Below are 8,502 nucleotides of genomic sequence, written 5' to 3'. Positions count from 1 at the left end.
ACAATGCCTTGTTCGATTACTATTAAAGGGTGAAATTGACCAGTGACCGAGACGTGTTTCAACCATATCAAGTCCAAGGGGAAGGGGGGACTCATTGTGCTCCCTAAGGCATTGTCATTTGCCACTCCTACGCCCTCAAACAAATTTCAACTAAATTTGGCGACTTTTCCTATTTTTTTAACAATAACTAATTTACTTAATAAAGGATATTTCCTACTTACATGAAAAGTTCAATCAATATTGGCACATTAAAAAATCAACTTTAAGAAATATCTGGTCGTTAATGAAACTTGATACAACAGATAGCCTTGCTCTCAAGTCAGTGGTTGTCTCCATTTATCATATGCGGATCTTATCTTATTATACGAGCTATACTGACATGCTGAATGCGCGTTGTCATCTTCTCATGACCCTTAGGCCTGTGTTGTTTATTTGTTCGGGTTTGCGTGGATGTTTCTGAGTTAACGTGTATTTGTTTAAATGCGCGCGCGCGCGTGTGTATGTGTGTGTGTGTGTCTGTGGTGTATGTGTGTGTGTGTTTGTCTGTGTGTGTCATCTTTACTTCTTATGCAAATTCCCTCCACATTCTTTACTAAAGCTAGTTCTATTTCAGTTTCATGAAAACCAAATTATTTAAGTAATACGTAGGTTCATAATGGGAATGTTCTCGTAGTTGCTGCAGGTGTGTATGTATTATACTCTCTTTTTTCTACTTTTGTCTGTATTTGCTTTATGACACTCTCACTCTCCTCTAAGAAACTGTTAATTCTTCGTAGCAATAAATTTGTATTATTTGGATATGGCATTAAATGAATTGAATTGAAGTGAAGTGAAATGAAATGAAATGAAATAAAATAAAATAAAGGAATATTTCATACTACTAGTTGCCAAGGCAACCATAAACTGACAAACATGTTAGGCCATTTTTTTTTCAAACTTAAAGAGTATAGGATTCGCGTTTCTTTGCTGAAATTTGATGAAGAAGTAATTTGTTAAGTAATTATGATCTTGAAATGTTTTCCTGTTATATCCTTTGTATGTGAAAAGGCATAAAACAATATGTATATTGAAAAAAAAAGCAATGCTTTATTTAAACAACGCCCTTCTCTGTTATGTTATTTTCATTCCTTCACTCAAATTATGGTTGTAAAATAATTAGCTTATCATACTATCAATCTGCAAACTCGAATTTTCATGAAAATTTGATAATTACAATGTATGCCTGTTCCATTCTCAAACATTTTATCACATGTCTCATAATGAATTTCTCTATGTTAATATGACAAGTGTCCCCATGTGATACACCTGTACAACAAACAAACATTTACACACACACACACACACACACACACACACACACAAATATATATTATATATGTATATATATATATATATATATATATATATATATATATATATTCAAACACGCACACACACATTAACATACACACATGGCAAAGTCTCCACTATCAAAACAAATTGTCAATATTGAAGAAGCAGTTTATAAAACCTGCCATTGGACAAGCCTTTAAAACATAGTATTACGTTAGTGAATCTCGAGTTTAGATCTCTGGGCAGATTTGCAGTTGATCCATAGGCGAAACATTTTTTTTTCATGTTTTGTTAATGAAAAATAAAAGATAAATCAAACATATGACAATTGTCATCATGCTTAGAGAAAGTTATAAAGATGGCAAAATAAATAACTGAATAAAAGTTTGCTCTCGCAAAGGATACATACAGGATTAGAAGTCTACTCAGCCCATCGAATGCTCCCACTTCGATTTCTGTTATGTAATTCTGTGCAAGGAAACTGTGTAGGGAAAAAAGAACAATGTTATCAGTAGGGTTTTTAATATATACTTAATATAATATGTTAATACTTAATATGTTACTTCTGTCTTCGACGTTGCCGCATTACAATTCATATCCAAACAACCATAAAAAACACACGAAAAGTAGCAGCCCTCACTTTTACGTGAGAACCCAAAAAAGATGGAACCGATCAACCGAGTCAATGTTGATTTATCATATTTTCGGAAAGAACTATTCTTCTTCTACATTATTCTTTACCTCGGGATAACTACATGAATGGGAGAGTGCGTTTACCATATTTTTTGCTCCAACCCTTTGGGGGAGAGTAGGATGATTTGATAGGTAAAACATCTAAAGGAGGCCCCTTTCCAATTATTGAAATCGTTTGCACACTCGTCTTTTTCAAGTCTAATAACTTTTGAATAGATAATGCCACTGATTTGATGTTCATATTATTCATGGACAGAGTGTGTGTTAATAGAGCATGCCCAATTTCAGCCCAGTCTGCCAAAACCTTCAATGCTGTTGCTCCTGTGGCTACATACAGTTCGTATTCTGTTCTTTTACTCACACAGCTATCACGGCTAGGTAAAGATTAAACACTCGAACAGGCCCTGTACTTCAGAACCTCTTTTCTGACATCACACTTTTTCACAGTGTATGCTTTCTTTTCATTATTTAGATAGGTTATGTTAGTCCATTTGTGTTGCACAGTTATACATCGTTTCTTAAGTTTAGAGTCTGCTCTTCCATTACCTGCCCTTAAAACCAAAAAATTATATCTGGCTATTTTTACTTGTTTGTTTTGTAATGCAAACTGGACACCCTTGAAATGAATACATTTCTATTAAAAAAAAATCCAATCTGATCAGATATGGATTAAGCACTATTTGAAAAGCAACTCTCTGTATGCATATACAGACTGTAACAAAATGTTAGTACAAAGTGTAAAAAGTGTGTTACAATTTACTTTGTACGTGTTTGTGTATGGGCGTATGTGTGTTTGTTTGTATGTGTATGTGTGATACCATTCAAACAAGTAGACCCACTTACATTGCAAGAGCACTTTCTAGTCCATCGAATTCTCCTCTCCGTAGAGATCCAATGCGATTCCTAGAGAGATCCCTACGTTTGAATAGAATCAAAGATACATATCTTTGGGTGAGTATTATATATATATATATATATATATATATATATATATACATACGCATATAATATAAAATAATATATATACATACAGTGTAAGGTCCCTTTGATCCAAGGAAAAATAAATTCTGAATTTTGATGGTGCATGATAGATCTGTCGTAAAGGATTATATACATTGATTCAATTCAATTCAATTCAATGCAATTCAATTCATTTTATTTTCATACTTCTCATTTATGAACATTACAACAGAAACCAATTCTTTTACCTTGTGAACAATGTGCAGAAAACAAACAATATACATGGTGATAACACAGTAATTACATGTAATGATAACTGGTCAAAATCGAAATTGAAATGGGGTTGATCAAAGAGAAGTATGACGGGACCTACATGAAAGCTAGCTTGTTTGGCTGTAAGCCCCGAGTAATCAGTGTTTGTGAAAAAGAAACGGAGAACGGATAGAAGATAAGACCAGAATGATGATGTAAGGTTGCCAAAATTTATGTAATAAAAAAGAAGAAGAAAAAGAAGAAGAAGAAAAACAAACAAACTATACACTAATATGAACTTACTGTGACCGAGCCATCATTATTATACAGCCTACTTTGGTATATATACTATAAACTATTGTTGCATTAAAACTTTCACCAGGATATGATCAGTAAGACACAAAAAGTAACATGTACAACTATTTAGCCATTTGGTGCCTGCCGTCAAGCTCTGCATAGAAGGTTAGAGAGGGGCAGAGGGAAAGAGGAAGAGAGGGAAACGAAGTAGAATGTGGAATTGCTAATGATGAATTCAGAGAGCCCGATGGCAAGACCCTAAATGGAATCTGCAACGTGTTGACAAAATGTTTGATTGGACAATAACATACCACAGTATTACATAAGACATTACGACTGTTCAGTGTCTGCAAAATATGCACTCAATAAAAACTCTTAACCTTAATTCTTAACCTCTTAAACTACGTTTAAAGGAATATAAAGACGAGCAGCTTGTTATTTCGGGGGAGAGGTCATTCCAGTATCTAGGGCCCGTATACATTATCGTTTTTTTAGCGAAAATTGTTCGAGTACGTGGAAGGTGAAATGCGTCACTTTGGCGGGTTGGATAATTATGAATCAAATAGTTTTTTTCTGAACATGCTAGTAAAAACATCCGGTAACTCGTTGGCAGAAAATTTGTACATAAATATGCCAACGTTGTAACTGAACAGATCTGATATTTTCAGTATTTTATTTTTCAAAAATAAATCATTCGTGTGGGACAAATATCCGACATGGTTGATATTTCTGATGGCACGTTTTTGAATACAGAACAGTATGTCAAGAAGATTTCTAGTTGCATTCCCCCACACAAGAATGCCATAATTAAGATACGGAGTAATCAAAGTAGAATAAAGATTAAGCAGAATTTGACTTGGAAAAACACTCTTAAGTTTATTAAGAACACCCGTATTTTTAGAAAGAATATTACTTAAATAACTAACGTGGGATTTCCAAGATAAATCACTATCAATAAAAAGCCCTAAAAATTTTATACTACTGACTTGATTTAATTCAGATTCATTAAACTTAATATGAAATGGAATGGTTTTAAGACTATTGCTAAAAAGCATACAATGAGTTTTATCAATATTAACCCGTTCCTTACGGGAACCTGGTTTAGCAGGTTCCCGTGGGAGCAACTGATATACGGGAACCTGGTTTACCAGGTTCCCAAAATGAAGACAAGGGTGTCTGCTTCAGTGGCCTAAATTCATGTTTCTTTGTGTTAAAATGCTCAGAAAAGTGGGTTTGATAAAAAGATCAGAGTTTATTCTATCAGGATTTGTTCTCCTGCTGTTTAAAAAAGGGGGTTTTACAGTATTATGTACCTTTTTCTGATTTAGTTTTTTGCTTGTTCTGCTGTAAACTCGTACGAATATGTACATAATGATCAAGGCTGAGATCAGTTAGAAATGCGGGTTCGCTGACCCCAGTCACCTCATTCAGGTGCCTGGTTTTGTGTAGAACAAAAGATTCTGAGAGCTCATCAGCGCATGCTCTATTCATACCTCGCACCCGATCGATATTTCCATTATTCACGGGCACATGTAGTTGACCGTAGAAAGGGGGACACAATGAACCGCTTGACTGCCTTCACACAGCTGGATTACCAACCTGTGTGCCTCTCTGTAGACGGGCGAAAAGAATCTCGTTTGGGGGCATTAAAGGCACTCAGAGAATTGCGGAAGGAACGGGTTAAGTGACAATTTGTTGGCGTATATCCAAGATTGCACAGATTTAAGTTCTTTATTCACTGTGTTAACAAGAGTAAAAGGATCTCTGTGTGTAAAAAAACAGATTGGAGTCGTCAGCAAAACATATAAAGGAAAGAATTGGAGAGGAACTAGGAAGATCGTTAATGTACAAAATGAACAATAGTGGGCCTAGTAAGGAGCCCTGTGGAACACCACATGAAATTAACTTTAACTGAGAATCACGGACATTTATACTCCCAAAATTGTTTTCTGTTTGATAAATAATCTCGAAACCAGTCCAAAGCCTTCCCACGTATACCATAATGTCGTAGCTTGTAAATAAAAATATCGTGGTCAATTGTGTCGAAGGCCTTCGAAAAATCAAGAAAAACTCCAATAGTATGGGATTCTACAGTTACACGTCAAATGCAATGTGTATACTCAGAAAACGAATCCCATGCACAATCCAAATACATTATACAATCAAAATCTTCCTTAATCCAATTATCAACAGTTATTCGAAGGAACTATTGTTGAACCGAAAAAAAAAATGCTTGATAAAGGCAAGCAGAAGAATTGAGCCCAAGGAAGACTTTTTTTTTTCGTATTAAGGAATGAAACAGAACTTGGCGACGGTCTCTTCCGTAATGAGCTTGTGCTTGCGCCGAAGAATGGCAATGTTGTTTTTATGTTTCTTTTTTTTTTTTTGGTACATACTGTGCAATAGCTTACGAAAGAACACGTGTTTGTTGTGTTCTCTTGTAAAGAAAAGAAATAAAGAGGGAACATATCTAATTTCTTTAAGAGAAGAATCGTTTAATAACCGCGTTAATTGATAAGTTATATCGGTAGAATATTATATACACGCATACATATATATGTATATATATATATATATATATATGGATATATATATATATATATATATACATTTCATACTTACAACAGTTCTACAGAAAGACCACCATATGAGCTGAAGTTCAGTGTTGTGATCTCATTTCCAAGAAGGAACCTATTGTCACAAGAAACAATACAATACGTATTAACTTATTTAAAAAAAAGTTTATGTCTCTTCATCATAACTTGATTCTTTATTGCCATTTGGCCATAGCCAGTATTCAAATCGTTCAGTTAGGTAATCATCTTCATTATTTACAAATTGGAAGAGGTAAAGAACTAGCAAAACCAAGCTTAAGAAAGTACACATGTTTCATGGTACAATGCATACCGAGTTAAGATGTGAAGGAATGCAAACTTGCAGTAAAACAATAGGTGTACATTTATGACAAAAATGATTAACCCATTATGCAAATTAGTATCATTTTGATGGGCCACTTGCAATTAGACTTTAAACAAGGTTTACTGCTCTTGCTATATTAGAATTTAATTCACTAATGTAAAAACACATAAATGTGGATCCTGCTTTATGGAGACTAGTTGTGTCTCCAGAATGTTTTCAACTTTCATCTTCATTATCACATTATTTTTCCCTCATCATTACCCTGTCAACATCATCATACATCATAATCATCATCATATTTCACTTTATTCTTATTCGTATCTATGCACTAGGAATATAAAAACTTAATGTATTTACAGTATCTTATATTTTGTAATATTTCTCCATTCCGCAAAGAATATGTCTTTTTTGTGTATTATGTAGATAGGTCCCTGGGCTGCCACGTGCTCAAGCTTTTGCTTATAGTGGCAGTCCGTCTTCTCCTAATTTCTCAGATAATTATTTGGCAATTTGGTAATACGAGTTATATCTTGTTAATGAAATTAATTCATACATCGATTTTCCTTCTTTGAATCATGTACTTGAGATCTACTTACTGATATTCCATGTGATATTACTGAAAATAATCTTGATTTATGTATGAAATGTGACCCTGCACCTCAAAACAAACAAAAAGTCAGCAGACATGGATTTTTAGTTAAGACCATATTCTGAAAGAGCAGACTTTAATCTTTAAACTGATGTATAACTCAAATCAAATGGACTCTCATAACCTATCTAAACATTGGAAAGAAAGCACAAACTCAGGAAAGGTGTGAACTGAGAGCAGAGGCTCTGAAGTACAGTGTCTATTCAAGCGCTTAATCTTTACCAAACCGTGCTGGCTGTGCGCTGAATGGGACAAAAAACAGGAAGTAAACCGCCAGAGTAACAACAATGAAGGGATTATTAGATTAAACTGAAATTAAGCATGCCTCATTAACACATTATGTTCATAATTAACGCCATCTTTCAAAGCAGTAGGACTATCCTTTCAAATGTTATTGGAGTTGCAAGTGAAGAGTGTGGACAAAGTTTTTCAGAAATGAAAAAAGGGATTCTAAAGACACACCTAATCACACTATTCTACCAAAAATGTTCGAGATAAGCTGCTAAAAGAACACACTTTCCCGTTTTATGATACCAAATTTTAGCATAATGTAAAAGAAGACCCGCTCTTTCAGAAAATATGAAAAAGTCAAGATCGGCTAGGTTGACCCATTTCACTTATTTTCAGTCCTCACGCAAAATCAGTGTGTGCGACTTTATGTTCGTTTTGAGGTGCACGGTCACAAATTGTGTTGGAAGAAAAATAAATCAAACAAACAAACAAACAAACAAACAAACTGAAATGACTACTTAAACGCACGATTTACTTCCTACATCAATTACTTTTAAAATTATACGTTATTCTCTCTAAAGCTGGGTCTAGAGTCATATAATCATTTACAAAGTGAACGGAAAAGAAAAGTCGCATACCAAGATTCTACATGATGACGTTAAATGGGTGAAATCGGTTAAACCAGTAACTTTTTTTCCGAAAGAGCAATTTTTCTTTTACACGACGTGTGGGTTTGGATCAGAAAAGAAATAGGAAGATGTGTTTTTGCATTTTTTTTTCTCCTGAAGAGATTTTTTTTTTCAAGTGTGATAAGATATGTTTCATTGGCCTGAAATATTTCGTAGAAACCCTTTAAACCGTCATCACTTTCAACTCTATTACTTTTGGAAAGATAATACTTCTGCTTTAAAAGTTAATAGGGTTGTGAACAGAATATGTTGGTATAGCGTGCAAAATTTCAGTTTAACTTGATAACATATTAATTTTGGTTGCCCTGGAGTTTTACGTTGTTGTTTTTTTTTCTTATGTACGTCGTACAGAACACAGCTTGGTGAGGTCATCAAAGCACTCGATAGAAAGCATTGGCCTACTTAAAAACCTCTTATCTCTGTAGAACTTTACCAGGGCGTGGGCTTTCCTTCCATATAAAAGAAAAAATAATATTTCTT

The sequence above is a fragment of the Diadema antillarum genome, unplaced genomic scaffold (assembly GCF_040938485.1).
Source record: "Diadema antillarum isolate AM-2024a unplaced genomic scaffold, OU_Dant_1.0 scf00000103, whole genome shotgun sequence".
Lineage (NCBI taxonomy): Eukaryota > Metazoa > Echinodermata > Echinoidea > Diadematoida > Diadematidae > Diadema > Diadema antillarum.
The sequence above is the reverse complement of the archived record's forward strand: the minus strand, read 5'-3'. Positions refer to the sequence as shown.